Raw genomic sequence first — 16794 nt, forward strand, 5'->3', positions numbered from 1 at the left:
AGTCACTTTTCTGTGCAGCAGAAACTAACACAACATTGTAAATCAACTATACTTCAATACATTTAAAAAAAATTTTTTTAAAAGGAAGTGCTATTTTGAAGGTGAACCTTCTGACCTTACAAGATCTGTGCTTAGTGTTGGGGAGAGCAAGGGGGTGCAGAGTGGTCTGGAGGATGGGTTAAGCCCCATACACCCTCTTCCTAGTTGTGCGCCTCGTTCCCTCATCTGTCAAGCAGGGATGATGGTGGAACTCATTTCCAAGGATGACTGTGGGAGAATAAATAAGACAGAACAAGACAGCACATGCTAAGCGCTCAGAACTGTGCCTAGCACGTAACCTACATGCACCTAGACCCTTACTACTATTGGGTGGGGAAAAAAAATCCAGATGTTTTAAAATGAAACATTTCTACAAGAAACTTACATTTTTGCTTTTATTTTGCTTCCTGTTCTATGTTATTTCCAGCATAGTCATAGCAGTCTTCATTGTTGAGTACCTATCAAGTTTTAGACTTAGTGCTGGGAGCTTTCATGTAACTTATCTCCCTAACTGCTCATGACAATCTCAACAATAAATAACAGTACTCAGATCCCACCAGGTGATCGAGGGATGCCCAAGTGTCCCCTCTTCCTGTTCCGCTGGTTGAGACGGATGACTTACATTCGTCATTCAGGAAACATCTTTTCACGTGCATTTAACATTTCCATTTCAATGACTCACAGTCATGTACAACCAATCCTTACTAGTTTTATACATGAGAGTCAAATATGTACATTACATATATATTCACGTCTACACACTCCTGCATATATACATGCATTCATGTGTTTGTATGTGTATGCGTGTGTGTATGTATGTGTATGCATGTATGTATTGGTGCACTGCTTTGCACTACTGTGAATACCCCCAGGGTAGTGAGATAAGCCTGTATAGGGAGGTTTGCTTTAGCATCTTTCTCTCTCCCTTCCTCACTTCTCCTTTCTTCTCTCTATTTTTCCATCTATTAGATTTCTTTATTAGATGAAGACCCTGAAACAAAGTAATCACATCAATCTTCTTTATGAGATAGTCAAGGAGCCCCAGGCTCTGGGTCTAGCTTGGGTTCCAGGTGTGATGTGTTCATGGAATAAGAAAAAGATTTAAGTTTGATTCTTTGGGGAAGGCTGCAGGCCCATGTCTGGGAGCTGGAGTGGGGACAGGAGGCCACAGTCCCCAGAGCGGGGTAATGAGTGTAGTCCAGGCCCAGTTGAATGGGTCTGGCCTCCTGTCCTAGCTTTAACACTCTCAGCACATTTAAAAGACTCCCTCTGCTTTCTTAGTTTTCTCATCTGTACCATGGAAATGGTAATTCCCTCTTGGATTATCATGAAGAGAAAAAGGTTTAATAAATATGAAGCACCTAGCACAGTAATAGACAGTAATAACTGGCAGTTAGTGTAATCATTGGAGAAGTTCCAGTTTCAATGGTGACAGAAGGGCAGGGAATCCATTACCTGGAAGTTGGAGGATGTGTTCAGAGCCAATTTAGGGAGTTACTAGGTGACTTGCCAGGATCCCCAGCAGAGATGGACCAGACATGCACACCTGTGGCTTCATCTGGGTCATCTAGGTTGAAGAAAGCGTTCATATGTACCCTGAACAAAAATATGATCAGAGAATAAGGCAAAAGGACTCTCCGTGTCATGTTTCTATTTCACCTCCTTTCTTCCTCCCACCTCAATCAGCAAGGTTTAAAGGAAGGAGTCAGACAGTTGGCACAATTCATCTTGGCACAGTGAACAAGGGTAACCTATTGGTGACTGACCTCCCTTCTGTGCTTGCTGCTTATTTGCTTGGTGTGCTCAGGTGAGTCATTCTCCCTTTCTTAACCTCAGTTTCCTGATCTGTACATGAAGGGGTTTGACAGGGTGCTCACTGAGATTGCTGATGTCACTGGAAACAACGAATAAACCAATCTATAATAAGAATAGAGGAGAGTTTTATTCAAGCCAAACTGGGGACTATAGCCCAGAAGACAGCTTCTCAGATAGCTCTGAGGAAATGCTCCAGAGAAGCACGGTTTTCAGGACAGTTTTATATTTTGTCGGAACAAAACATCAAACCCGATGGGGGTACATTTCTTCAAGGTTTCAAAAGGGACAGATTGGCACATACACAGCGAGTCAGTATGGCCTTAGCTCGTAGGAAGGAAGCCTTATCATCAAAGGAGGCCCGGGAAGGGAGGCATTTATCTCTGTCTTCCAGATGGACACTCTTTACTCCTGGACAATGCACCCTTTTCTTTAATGGTTAAAGCAGATGTACAACGTATGTATGAGAGACCACAAGACGGGTTGTTCTAGTTAGCATGAAGTTCAAGCCAAATTATGTATAGGGCAATGTAAAAGCCCATCATGAGCTGCCATGTTGGTCCAAGTGGTAGGGACTCAAGAGAGGCGCTCAAAAAGGAGGTGGTGGAATCAGGGCAGCGCCAAGCGGAGGCCAACGGGGGCTCTAAACTCCTTATACTCCCTATTCTCTTCATTTCTCATAATTACTTGATTTGAAAGTCAGCTTGTTCTCCATCTGGAACAAAGTGCCCTCCAAATGCAGGGTCCAGACCCTCCTAGGTGGAGCCCCGACATCCTTCCTTCTCCCAAATTCTGGACCGAGTTGTGTTCAATCCGATTTTTAAAGTGAAGTCCTATTGTGCTTTTTGTCTGCAACCTTGAGCTCGCAAACTGAGGGTTTTTTTTGTTTGTTTTTGTTTTTTTGTTTTGTTTTGCGGTACGCGGGCCTCTCACTGCTGTGGTCTCTCCCGTTGCGGAGCACAGGCTCCGGACGCGCAGGCTCAGCGGCCATGGCTCACGGGCCCAGCCGCTCCGCGGCACGTGGGATCTTCCCAGACCAGGGCACGAACCCGCGTCCCCTGCATCGGCAGGTGGACTCTCAACTACTGCGCCACCAGGGAAGCCCTGAATAAGTTCTTTTTTAGAGCAGTTTTAGGTTCACAGCAAAACTGAGCAGAAAGTACAGAAATTTCCCATTTACTCCCTGTCCCTACAAGGCACAGTCTATTCCACTATCAATATCCACTATTAACGTCCCCGACCAGAGAGGTACGTTTGTTGCAATTGATGAACCTACACTGATACATCATTATCACCCAAAGTCCATAGGCTATATTAGGGTTCACTTTTGATGTTATACATTCTACTGGCTTTGACAAATTTATAATGACAGGTATCCACAATTATAGTATGATACAAAAGTTTTACTGCCTAAAAATCTTTTGTGCTCCAGCTATTCATCCCTTGCTCTCTTCTAACCTTTGGCAACTGCTGGTCTTTTCACTGTCCCCATAGTTTTTAGCATTTCCAGGATGTCATATACAGTAGTTGGAATCATATGGTTTGTAGCCTTTTAAGGTTGGCTCCTTTCACTTAGAGATATGCATTTAAGGTTCCTCCATGTCTTTTCATGGCTTCATAGCTCATTTGTTTTCAGTGCTGAATAGTATTCCATTGTGGATGTATCACAGTTTATTTGTCCATTCTCCTACTTAAGGATGTCTTGGTTGCTTCCAAGTTTTGGTAATTATGAATGAATAAAGCTGCTGTACACATTTATGTGCAGGTTTCTGCGCAGTCATACATTTTCAGTTCATTTGAGTAAATACCAAAAAGTGCTATTGTTGGATTTTTTGGTAAGAGTATGTTTACTATATACACATACATACACACATAAGCATACATAACTGAATGCCTTGCTGCTAATATTACTTTGAACAAAAGAATAAGAAAAATATGTTTTTATTTCACCTTCAACTTATTCATTCTCTGATACTCTTTATTTATGTAGATTTGAGTTTCTGACCTGTATTATTTTCCTTCTCCCTGAAGAACTTCTTTTAATGTTTCTCACAAGGCAGGTCTACTAGCAATAAATTCCCTTAATTTTTATTTGTCTGAGAATATACTTCTTCAGTTTTTTTTTTTTAAATAAAACCCTTTTGACTTTGTTTTTTTTTTTTAAATTTTTTTTGTCTTCGTTGCTGCGTGCAGGCTTTCTCTAGTTACGGCAAGAGGGGCTACTCTTCATTGCGGTGTGTGGGCTTCTCATTGTGGTGGCTTCTCTTGCTGCAGAGCACGAGCTCTAGGCGTGCAGGCTTAGTATTTGTGGTGCATGGGCTTAGCTGCTCTGTGGCATGTGGGATCTTCCCAGGCCATGGATTAAACTCGTGTCTCCTGCACTGGCAGGCGGATTCTTAACCACGGCACCACCAGGGAAGCCCTCTCCTTCGGGTTTTTTTTTTTTTTTTTTTTTTTTGTGGTTTGCGGGCCTTCCTCTGCTGTGGCCTCTCCCGTTGCAAAGCACAGGCTCCGGACGCGCAGGCCCAGCGGCCATGGCTCACGGGCCCAGCCGCTCCGCGGCACGTGGGATCCTCCCAGACCGGGGCGCGAACCCGGTTCCCCTGCATCGGCAGGCGGACGCGCAACCACTGCGCCACCAGGGAAGCCCTCTCCTTCAGTTTTGAAGGATAATTTTGCAGCATTCAAAAATCTAGAATAGTGGGGTTTTTTCCCTCTCAACACTTAAATATTTCACTACATTCTCTTTTCCCTTGCATGGTTTCTGAGAAGTCAGATGTAACCCTTATCTTTGCTCCTCTACAGGTAGGGTGTTTTTCCCTCTGGCTTCTTTCAAGATTTTTTTTTTTTTAATCTCTGATTTTTGGAAGTTTGAATATGATATGCTAAAGTGCAAGTTTTTTGTTTCTTTTAGATTTATCCTGCTGAAATGTGCTTTAGTGTCTGACGTTAATTCAGAGATATTCTTAGTCATTACTGCTTCAAATATTGCTTCTGTTCCTTTCTCTTTCTTCTCCTTCTGTTATTCCCATTAGTTGTATGTTACACCCTTTGCAATTGTCCCAAAGTTCCAAGTTACCCACAGTTCTCGGATATTCTTTTTTTATTTTTTCAGTCTTTTATCTCTTTACTTTTCAGTTCTGGAAGTTTCTGTTGATATATCGTCAAGCTCAGAGATTATTCCTCTGCCATGTCCAGTCTACTATTGAACCCAACAAAAGCATTCTTCATTTCTGTTGGAATGTTTTTCATCTCTGGTGTTTCTTTTTGATTCCTTGTTAGAATTTCCTCTCTCTGTTGCCCATATGTAATTGTGTGCTTTCATATTGTGTACTTTTTCCATTAAAGCCCTTAGCATATTAATCATAGTTATTTTAAATTCCATAGTCTGATAATTCCAACATATCTGCCATGTGTAGGTCTGGTTCTGATGCTTGCTCTGTTTTTTCAAAGTGTATATTTTGCTCTTTGGTATGCCTTGTAATTTTCTTTTGGCGGCTAGACATCATGTACTGGGTAAAAGGACCTACTGTAAATAGGCCTTTAGTAATGTGGTGGTCAGGTGTGGCTCTTAGAAGCCTCCAGAAGGCTAGAGCATGGCACCAGTAAAGGGACTTTGAGCTTAAACTCTGCTAAGCTCTCAGGAGAGAAATGAGTACACCTGGGACTTCCTGTGTGGCTCTCTCTCCTCCGCATGCAGCTCCTGTGTGTGACCCAAGAGCCAGGTGACTTGGCCAAGACTGGCTGGATCTATACTGCCACCCACAGAACTGGCAAGAGCCTGTAACCCTGCTTCATGCCCACACAGAGCACTTGTGAGTCTGACAATGGAGAAATGAATGAGTCTTAGTGGATTTGACTGATGGTTCCTCATTTCCAGTGAGGTGTTTTGTGCTGCTCACTGCGCATTTGTAAAACTTCTTCAGGGCATCGTTTGTTCATAATTTTACCCATTTTCCCATAAGGTTCTTTTTCTTTTTCTATATGATTTGATGTATTTTTTATATTTATCTCCTTTTATGTATGTTGTACCTATTTCCCTACATTGCATCTCTCAGTGTTTTTTAAAAAAACTTTGTTTAGGTATCTTTTATTGTACAGAATTAAACATTTTTTTTGTGGTCAAATTTGCCATTCTTTTCTGTTTTCATCCCTTGGGTTTTGTGTCTTGTGCAGAAAGGTCTTCTTCAAACTTACCTTTTTTTCCCAGTCTTATTGAGATATACATATAACACTGTATTAGTTTAAGGTGATTTGATATATGTGTATATTGCAAAATGATCACCACAAAAAGTTAACATCTGTCACACACACATTTTTTTTCCTTGTGATGAGAACTTTTAAGATCTACTCTCTTAGCAATTTTCAAATATACACTTCAACTTTCAACTCACATTTAACAAATTGTTCTCTTCAAATATTTTTACAATTTTAATAGTTTGTTTTTAATGATATAACTGCATTTTATTTTGGTGTGCAGTGTGGAGGAAGTACCCAGCTTTTTCCTTTGTCCTGCAAAAACCTGAACAGTTAATAAACAGAAGAAATTAACTCGTTATCAGAGTGGGAGACCACTTTCCAGCTCTCTGATGTACAGGACTAGGAAGAGATTCTGTCACGTGCTGGTGGTAGTGTGGGTGAGACCCCATGGGTGGACAGGACTAGAAATGGTTTTTAATCCTGAGATGGTGTGGCTGGAACTCGATGCACTGCTGGCGAGGCTGTCAGTCAGGGCTGTGCCTGGGAAGAGCAGTCTGGTTGAGCTGGGGAAACTCAGCACACACATCCCTTAGACCCAGTCATTCTACTCTTGGGCCATATATTCAGGAACCCTCCCCCACAGGATCATAAGGGGGCAGGAGCTAAGGATATTCAATACAGCACTATATGTGGTAGCCGAAAGCTAAGGTCTGTCTAAAGCGGAATGATCATGAATGATGCTGTAGCAAAGGCTGTTTGTACCTCCTCCCCGCCCCACAATGCCCCCAGCACTTACAACTTCTCTGCCAGTACCTGCACCTCTTTGCCAGGGGCTTCATCTGGTTGCTGGAGTCACCTTTGCCTGCGTTCAAGGCAGGCCAGAAGTGCCAAAGAAACTGATTTCCTTCTCTCCCTGCTCCACTTTCCCACTGCACTCAGGTGTTTCTAGGGGTCATGTCCCCAATGAGCCACTTGTACCCACATTCTGAGATGCACTCACATCTCAGGGTCTCCCTCAAAGGGGTCCTGAATAAGACAGATGCATGCAATGGAATCTGACATAGCTGCTGACATATAAGTGCACGCACACACACGCTTATCAACATAGATACAGCTTTAAAACTGAGTACCAGGTGAGAAAAGTAGGAAACAAAATGAGATTTTAAAGCCCATGCCATTTGTATAAATAAAAAATTCTTACAGATAAAATAAAATAACAGGATGTACTTTTCGAGGCTACATATATAACCAAAGACTTATACTGAACACATTATAGAAAGAAACAGGAGTCAGCTCTCACAGATGAAGTGTGAAACCAGGCTGTGAACTGAAGTTTATAGTTTTATATATATATATTTATATAAATATATAAATCGCAGCTCAAACTCACATTTTTGGGTTCCAGAGATCCGGTCCTCTGGCTCATCCTGCCATGTTATGTATGCCAAAATCAGGGGCCTGGCCTCCCCCTTGTGACCATCTCAGGGCATTTGGGGGAGGAGACTATGAATGCAGGTTCCCGAGTGGCCTGTGTAGTCTCAGGTCCTGATTCCACCTCTTTCTAGCTGAGTGAATGTGGTGAGCTAATTAACTCTGTCTCTTAGAAGAACTGGGGAGTCTGTATGTTCTACTACCCAGGGTTGCTGTGGGGATAGAACAAAACTAACCTTGTCAGACGTTTCCTGGAACATCATACATGCTCAATAAACTTTGGCTCTTAGCCCAGGGCTTCTGTGATGTTCCACTGCTCCAGCCAATGCTTGGCCTGGGTCCTGAGCTGTTCTTGTCCTAACAAAGGTTTGCCTCAGTTTCTGTTATGTGCGCTCTCTAAGGAAAGGCTGAAAATGCTGCTAAATGTGTCATAAACTCTTTATGCCAATGGGCACAGGACATTCTTTGGTCCATTTTGGCTTCAGTTTGAAAAATCACTGTGGAGGTCTTTTTTTCTTTTTTTTTTCAGGTTTCTGATCTTTAAAATGGGGAAGTAAGGGTCTGCCTTCTGCACAGATGACTGTGAAGTCCAAGCAAAATCATCAACATGAAAGCACATGGAAGACTACACTCCAGAGCTCATACTTCCAAGCTCTGAAGGCTTGAGCAGTCCCCTCACCCACACACCTGTTTTCAGGAACTCAGCCACCTCCATTGCTCTTTTTTATTATGGTAAAATACACCTAACATAATTTTTGCCATCTTAACCATTTTCAAGTGTATGTTCAGTGACATTAAATAGATTCATATTGTTGTGCAACCATTCCCCACCAGCCATCTCCAGAATTCTTTTCATCTTGCAAAACTGAAACTCTCTACCCATTAAACAATAGCTCCTCATTCCTCCTTTCCCCCAGGCCCCCAGCATTCTACTGTCTGTTTCTATGAATTTGACTACCCCAGGCATTTCATATGAGTGGAGTCACACAGAATTTGTCTTTTTGTGACTGGCTTATTTCACTTAGCACAATGTCCTCAATGTTCATCTATGCTGTAGCCTGTGTCAGCATTTCCTTCCTTTTTAAGGCTGAAAGATGTTCCGTTGTATTCATACACCATGTTTTGTTTATCCATTCATCTATCGATGGACACTTGGGTTGCTTTCATGTTTTAACCATTTTATTTGTGGTTACCTTGGGGATTACATTTAACATCCTCATGTTAAATCACTCTAATTTGAATTTATAACAGCTTAAATTCAGTAACATAAAGCAACTCTGCTCCTTTTCAGCTCTGTCCCCACTCCTTTCAGTTACTGATGTCATGAAATTACATCTATACATTGTGTGTCCAAAAACATGAACTAATAATTTTTTAAAATGCATTTATCTCTTAAATTATGTAGAAAACAAAATGTGGAGTTACAAACCAAAGTTAGAATAATATGAGCATTTAGACTAATAACTTTTTACGTATTAGTTTCTTAAATCATGGAGGAAACAGAAAGTGGAGTTACAAACTGTTGTTAGAATAATACTAGCTTTTATAATTGCCCATATATTTATATTTCTTGAGGATTTATTTCTTCATGCAGTTTTAAACTACTGTCTTATGTCCTTCCATTTCAACCTGTAGGACTCCCTTTAGAATTTCTTGCAAGGCAGGTCTAGTGTCACAAACTACATTATTTTTTGTTTACCTGAAATGTCTTAATTACTTTCTCACTTTTGAAAGACAGTTTTGTTGGTTATAGGATTGTTAGTTGTTAATTTTTTTTTTCTTTTAGCACTTAGGAATGTATCAGCCCACTGTTTTCTGGCCTCCAAAGTTTCTGATGAAAAAATCTACTGATAATCTTAGTTAGGATCCTTTGTATGTGACAAGTTGCTTCATTCTTGCTGCTTTCAAGATTCTCTCTTTGTCTTTTGAAAGTTTAATTATAATGTGTCTTGGTGTGGATTTCTTTGAGCTCATTCTAATCTGAGTTTGTTGAGCTTTTGGGATGTTTTTATTCATATCTTTCATCAAACTTGGTAAGTTTTCAGCCATTATTTCTTAAGATAATTTCTCTGTCTCTTAACTTTCCTCCTAGGACTCCCAACTATGGGTATGTTGATCTGTTTGATAGTACCCCATAAGTCCCATAGGCATTTTTCACTTTTCTTCAGTCTTTTTCTGTTCATCAGCTTCAATAATTTCTTTTCTTCAAGTTCACAAATTCTTTATTCTGCCTGCTTAAATCTGCCTTTGAATTCCTTTAGTGATTTTTTTTTTGCCAGTTGTTGTAATTTTCAGCTCTACAATTTCTTTCTGGTTTTTTAAATGTTTTCTATCTCTTTATTGACATTTTCCATTTTGTTTGTACATTGTTTTCTTGACTTTAGCCGCATCTTCCTTGAGTTCTTTGAACATCCTTAAGACAGTTATTTCAAAGACAGTTGTCTTTGTCTAGTAGATCCACCATCTGGTGGATCATATGGTATTTCTAAGTTTAACCTTTTGAGGAACTGCCAGACTTTTTCCTCCTTCTTAAAACTTGTGTTAAAATACACATAACGTAAAATTTACCTTCTTAACTAGGTTTAAGAGTAATTGTATTAAATACTTTCACATTGATATATAACCATCACCATCATCTCCTCCAACAAACCTTGCAAATCTGAAACTCTATTACCTATTAAATAATAACTCCCCTTTCTCCCTTCCCTCTAGCCCCTGGCAACCACTATCCTACTTTCTCTCTTTATGATTTTGACTACTCTAAGTACCTCATATAGGTGGAATCATATAATATTTGTTTTTCTGTGACTGCCTTATTTCACTTAGTATAACGTCTTTAGGGCTCATCCATGTTGTAGGATATTGCAGAATTTCCTTCCTTTTTAAGGCTGAAAAATCTTCCACTGTATGTATGTACCACATTTTGCTTATCTATTTGTTGGTGATGGACATTTGGGTTGCTTCCATATTTTAGCTATAGTGAATAATGCTTCTATGTACATGGGTGTGAAGATATTCCTTGAGACCCTGCTTTCATTTCATTTGGATATATACCCAAACATGGAATTGCTGGATCATATGCTAATTCTATTTTTAATTTTTCAAGGAACCTCATAGTGTTTTCCACAGTGACTATATCATATTGCATTCCCACCAACACTGCACTGGGTTCCAATCTCTCCACTTCACCACCAACACATCGTTTTGTTGTTGTTGTTTTAGATTGTAGCCATCTAAATGGGTGTAGGGTTGTATCTCATGGCAGTTTTCATTTGCGTTTCCTGAAGGATTAGTGAAGTTGATCATCTTTTCATGTGCTTATTGGCCTTTTGTATAGCTTCTTTAGAGAAATATCTATTAAAGTCCTTTACCCATTTTTGAATCAGGTTGTTTGTTTTTGAGTTTTAGGAGTTCCCTGTGTATTCTGGATAATTATCCCTTATCAGACATATGATTTGCAAATATTTTATTCCAATCTGTGGATTGCCTTTTTACTCTGTGAATAATGTCTCAACAAATTTTAAAATTTTCATGAAGTTCAATTTATCTACTTTTACTTTTTTTGCCTGTGCCTTTGGTGTCATATCCAAGAAATCACTGGCAAATCTAATGTTGTGAAGCTTTTGTTCCATGTTTTGTTTTGTTTTTTTCCTCAGAGTTTTACTGTTTTAGGTCTTACATTAAATCTTTGATCCATTTGGAGCTAATTTTTATATACGGTGTTAAGTAAGGGTTCAGCTTTCCAACTTTATTCTTTTGCATGTGGATATCCAGTTTTCCCAGCACCTTTTGTTGAAAAGACTGTCCTTTATTGAATGTTCTTGGCACCTTGTCAAAAATCATTTCATCATATATTAAAGAGCTTATTTCTGGCTCGTTATTCTATTCCTTTGATCTATATGTCTGTCTTCATGCCAATGTTGCACTTGTTGCACTGTTTTGATTATGATAGCTTTGTAGTAGGTTATGAAATTAGGAAGTGTGAGTCCTCCAGTTTTGTTCTTTTTTTTTCAATATTGTGTCAGTTATTTGGGGTCCCTTGAAATTCTATATGAATTTTAGGATGGATTTTTCTATTTCTGCAAAAAATATCTTTGGAATTTTGATAGGGATTGCATTGAATCTGTAGATCGCTTTGCATAATATTGACATTTTAACAATATTATCTCTTCCAATCCTTGAACGTGGAATGTGTTTCCACTTATTTTGTCATCTTTCATTTTTATCACCAATATTTTGTCATTTTCATTGTATAAGTCTTTCATTTCCTTGGTTAAGGTTAAGATAATTCCTAAGTATCAATATTTAATTCTTTTTGATGTTATTGTAAATTGAATTGTCTTTGTAATTTCCTTTTCAGGTTGTTCATTATTTGTGTACTGAAATGCAACTAATTTTATGTGTTGATTTTGTATCACTTGGTTGAATTCAGTTATTAGTTCTAACAGCTTTTACTGGAGTCGTCAGGATTTTCTACATGTAAGATTGTATCATCTGCAAACAGAGATAATTTTACTTTTTCTCTTCCAGTTTGGATATCTTTTTTTTCTGTTTCTTGCCTAATTGTTCTGGCTAGAACTTCCAGTACTATGTTGAATAGAAGTAGTGAAAGTGGGCATCCTTGTCTTGTTTCTGATCTTAGAGAAAAAGCTTTCCATCTTTCATCACATGTTTACTACGGGTTTTTCATATATGGCTTTTATTATGTGGGAGTAGTTTCCTTCTATTATTATTATTATTTTTTTTTTTTTTTTTGTGGTATGCAGGCCTCCCTCTACTGCGGCCTCTCCCATTGCGGAGCACAGGCTCCGGACGCGCAGGCTCAGCGGCCATGGCTCACAGGCCCAGCCGCTCCGCGGCACATGGGATCCTCCCAGACCAGGGCGCGAACCCGGTTCCCCTGCATCGGCAGGCGGACGCGCAACCACTGCGCCACCAGGGAAGCCCCCTTCTATTATTTTGTTGAAGGTTTTTATCGTAAAAGGATGGTCAATTTTTTTCAAATAATTTTTCTGCATCAATTTAGATGATCACGTGTTTTTTTTTCCTTCATTTTCTTGATGTGGCATATTACATTGATTGATTTCCATATTTTGAACCATCCTTGCATTCCAGGAATAAATCTTGCTTGGTCAAGGTGTGTAATCCTTTTAATATGCTGCTGAATTTTGTGTGGTAGTATTTTGTTGAGGATTTTTACATCAAGGTTCATAAGAGATATTGGTCTGTAGTTTTCTTGTAGTATCTTTGTCTGGCTTTGGTGTCAGGGTTATGCTGGCTTCATAGAATGTGTTAGGAACTGTTCCTTCCTCTTTAATAGTTTGAAAAAATTTGAGAAGGATTGGTATTAGTGCTTTTTAAAATGTTTGGTAGAATTCACAGTGAAGCCAACAGATCCAGGGCTTTTATTTTTTGGGAGATTTTTGGTTACTGATTCAATTTCCTTACCAGTTACAGGTCTATTCTCTTTCTATTTCTTTGTGATTTAGTCTTGGTGGGTTTTGTGTTTCTAGGAATTTTTCCACTTAATTTAGGTTATTCAATTTTTTTGAGTACAAAGATTCACAGTACTTTCCTTTTTATTTCTGTGGAATTGATAGTAATGCCCCCACTTTCACTTCTGGTGTTAGTAATTTGAGTTTTCTCTCTTTTTTTTCCTTGGTCCATCTAGCTAAAGTATTGCCAATTTTGTTCCTCTTTTGAAAGAAACACTTTTTGGTTTTATTGATTTTCTTTATTGTTTATGTTTACTGTATTACATTTATCTCTGGCTTAATCTTTATTTCCTTCCTTCTGCTAGATTTGGTTTCAGTTTGTTCTTCTTTTTAAGTTCCTAAAGTTGTAAAGTTGGGTTATTGATTTGAGATCTTTCTTGTTTTTTAAATGTAAGCTGTTATAGCTATAAATTTCCTACTTAACACCACTTTCGTTGAGAGCCATGTTTTGGTATGTTTTTGTTTTCATTCATCTCTATTTTTGAATTTCCCTTGTGATTTCTTCTTTTACCCATTGGTTGTTTAAAAGTGTGTTGTTTAATTTCCACCGCTTTGTGAATTTTCCAGTTTTCTCTATGTTACTGATTTCTAAATCTATCCCACTGTATTGGTCTCTTAAAACATACAGAAAACAAAAAGTACAGTTACAAACCATTGTCACAATAATACTAGCTTTTATATTTGTCCATGTGTCTATATTAAGATCTTTATTTCTCCACACACCTTTGAGTTACCATCTTTGTCCTTTCATTTCACTTCATAGGACTTTAATGATCATTTCTTGCAGGGAAGGTCTGGTGGTCAGAAACTCCCTCAACATTTGTTTCTCTGGGAATGTCTTGATTTTCCTCTCACTTATGAATAACAGTTTGCCAGATATAGTATTCTTGCTTAAGAGTTTTTTTTCCTTTTAGCGCTTTGAATAAATCAGCCCACTGTCTTCTGGTCTCCAAAGTTTCTGATGAGAAATCTGCTTATAATCTTACTGAGGATCACTTGTAAGTGATGATTAATTTCTCTTTTGCTGTTTCCAAGATTGCTCTTTATCTTTAACTCTCGAAAGTTTGATTCTAATGTGTCTTGGTGTGGGTTTTTTGTGATCATCTCAGTTGGAGTTTATCGAGTTTCTTGTATGTTTATTTTCATGTCTTTCTTCAAATTTGAGAAGTTTCCAGTCATTTCTTCGAGTATCCTCTCTGCCCATTTATCTTTCTTCTACTTCTTCTAGGATTCCCACGATGCATATGTTAGTTCTTTTGCTGGTGTCCCTATTTCTCTTAGGCTGTGTTCACTTTTCTTCATTCTCTTTTTTCTTTTTGTTCCTCAGCCTTGATAATTTCCATTGTCCTGTATTTAAGTTTATGGATTCTTTCTTCTGCCTGCTCAAAACTGTCTTTGAATCCTTCTAGTAAATTTTTAAATTTCAGTTTTTGTAATTTTCAGCTCCAGAGTTTCATTTTGATTTCTTTTAAGGTTTTCTATCTCTTTAACGATATTTCCATTTTGTTCATACATTGTTTTCTTGATTTTTCCCACATCTTCCTTTAATTCTTCAAGCATCTTTAAGACTGTTATTCTGAGGAATTTGTCTAATGTGTCTTATGTTAAGTCTTTTTTTCAGGGACAAATTTTGTTGAATTATTATTTTTCTTTGGATGAGGCATACTTTCTTTTTTGTGTGTAATATTTAATTTATTTATTTATTTCGGCTGTGCTGGGTCTTAGCCGCGGCATGTGGGATCTTTAGTTGTGGCATGCGGGATCTTTTTAAAAAAAATCCATTTATTTTTTTTAATTAATTAACTAATTAATTTATTTTTGGCTTCATTGGGTCTTCATTGCTGTGCGTGGGCTTTCTCTAGGTGCGGCAAGTGGGGGCTACTCTTTGTTGCAGTGCACGGGCTTCTCACTGTGGTGGCTTCTCTTGTTGCGGAGCATGGGCTCTAGGTGCGCGGGCTTCAGCAGTTGTGGCACACGGGCTTAGTTGCTCTGCGGCATGTGGGATCTTACCAGACCAGCCCCATGTCCCCTGCATTGTCAGGTGGATTCTTAACCACTGTGCCACCAGGGAAGTCTGGCATGCACGATCTTCTGGTTGCATCATGCGGACTTCCTAGTTGCGGCATGCGGACTTCTCTTACTTGTGGCATGCATGTGGGATCTAGTCCCCTGACCAGGGATTGAACCCAGGCCCTTTGCATTGGGAGCATGGAATCTTACCCAATGGACCACCAGGGAAGTCCCTGAGCCATTCTTTCTTGCTTCTTTGTATGCCTTGTGGTTTTTTTGAACACTGGACACTTGAATTTAATAATTTGGTAACTCTGGAAATCAGGGTTTCCAGCCTTCCCCAGGGCTTGTTATTTTTTGTCATTGTTTTTGTCTATTGGTTTTATTTTTGTTGACTATAGCAGCCTCCCTGTGCTGAGCATCAGCCTGTGATATAAACTTAATGTCTTCTTCTGTCTTTTCTGATACTTTAGGCATGCACAGCAACTTTCTAAATTTTTCCTGTATGTGCACTTGTTGTTGGATGTCCTAGTCTTTAACGTCTGGCTTCTGAATGAGGAAAAGCAAAACATGTAGAGGAATAAAATGGCACAAGCCCTTGAAACTTCCTGGAAATCACATTAGCCAAAAGAGGAGGGGCTTGCAACAATGGACGGAGGTGCAGCAACAATGATTGCCTGCCTCTTCATCTATGCCTCTGTGACCAGAAGCAGCAATCAACAATTAGAGCACACTGTTTACAATAGCCAGGACATGGAAGCAACCTAAGTGTCCAATCAATGGATAAGTGGATAAAGAAGATGTGGCACATCTATACAATGGAATAGTACTCAGCCATAAAAAGAAATGAAATTGAGTTATTTGTAGTGAGGTGGATGGACCTAGAGACTGTCATACAGAGTGAAGTAAGTCAGAAAGAGAAAAACAAATACTGTATGCTAACACATATATATGGAACCTAAAAAAAAAACTGGTTCTGAAGAACTTAGGGACAGGGCAGGAATAAAGACGCAGGCATAGAGAATGGACCTGAGGACACGGGGAGGGTAAAGGGTAAGCTGGGACAAAGTGAGAGAGTGACATGGACATATATACACTACCAACCGTAAAATAGATAGGTAGTGGGAAGCAGCTTCATAGAACAGGGAGATCAGCTCGGTGTTTTGTGTCCACCCAGAGGGGTGGGATAGGAAATGTGGGTGGGAGACGCAAGAGGGAGGAGATATGGGGATATATGTATATGTATAGCTGATTCACTTTGTTATACAGCAGAAGCTAACACACCATTGTAAAGCAATTATACTTCAATAGAGATGTTTAAAAAAATACATTACAAAAAACCCCCAAAACAATTAGAGCACAGATCCCCCCATATTTGGAGGATAGAGTCCTTTTTCCTCATCCCATCTCCTACAAGCTCTGTTCAAGTTGCTCATAGAACATGTGCACAGCTGCCTGCCACATGGTTGTAGTTGGGGGATGGGTAGCTGCTACTGTGGTAAGAGCTGAAATTGCCCCAAATTGACTGCAATTTACCATCCAAGACTTCCCTGGAAGTTGCAAGCCTTCAATAGGCTCCAGATTTCCAATATAGTTACATCAGACAGATTCTGTCAGTGCAATTTTTGTCTAGATGGAGAGACAGATCCCTGGCACATCCTACTTCACATGTTCCATGAATTCCCTCCTTACAGACTTTATTCTCTAACAATTGCACCATTGCATATTCCCACCAGCATTGTATGAGGGTTCCAATTTCTTCACATCCTTGCCAAAACTTTTTATTATCTCTCTCAAAAAAATGTCT

General features: G+C 39.3%; 1 long non-coding RNA gene across 11 annotated transcripts in view; it reads left to right on the forward strand.

Annotated features, from left to right (window-relative positions):
• Positions 1–16794, forward strand: part of LOC114486904 (uncharacterized) — a 44759-nt gene that overhangs the window by 11769 nt on the left and 16196 nt on the right. For 2 of the 11 annotated variants that reach the window (XR_003681319.2, XR_003681320.2), the window contains 2 exons: positions 1726–1846; positions 4990–5878. The exons of 4 other annotated variants lie outside the window; for them this stretch is intronic. This is a non-coding gene — a long non-coding RNA (uncharacterized lncRNA). Of the gene's footprint in view, positions 1–1725; positions 1847–4989; positions 5879–8011; positions 8385–16794 lie in introns of those variants that run through there. 5 more of the 11 variants (XR_003681323.2, XR_003681318.2, XR_003681321.1 and 2 more) reach the window with 4 other exon arrangements.

Source organism: Physeter macrocephalus, chromosome 9, assembly GCF_002837175.3.
Source record: "Physeter macrocephalus isolate SW-GA chromosome 9, ASM283717v5, whole genome shotgun sequence".
NCBI lineage: Eukaryota > Metazoa > Chordata > Mammalia > Artiodactyla > Physeteridae > Physeter > Physeter macrocephalus.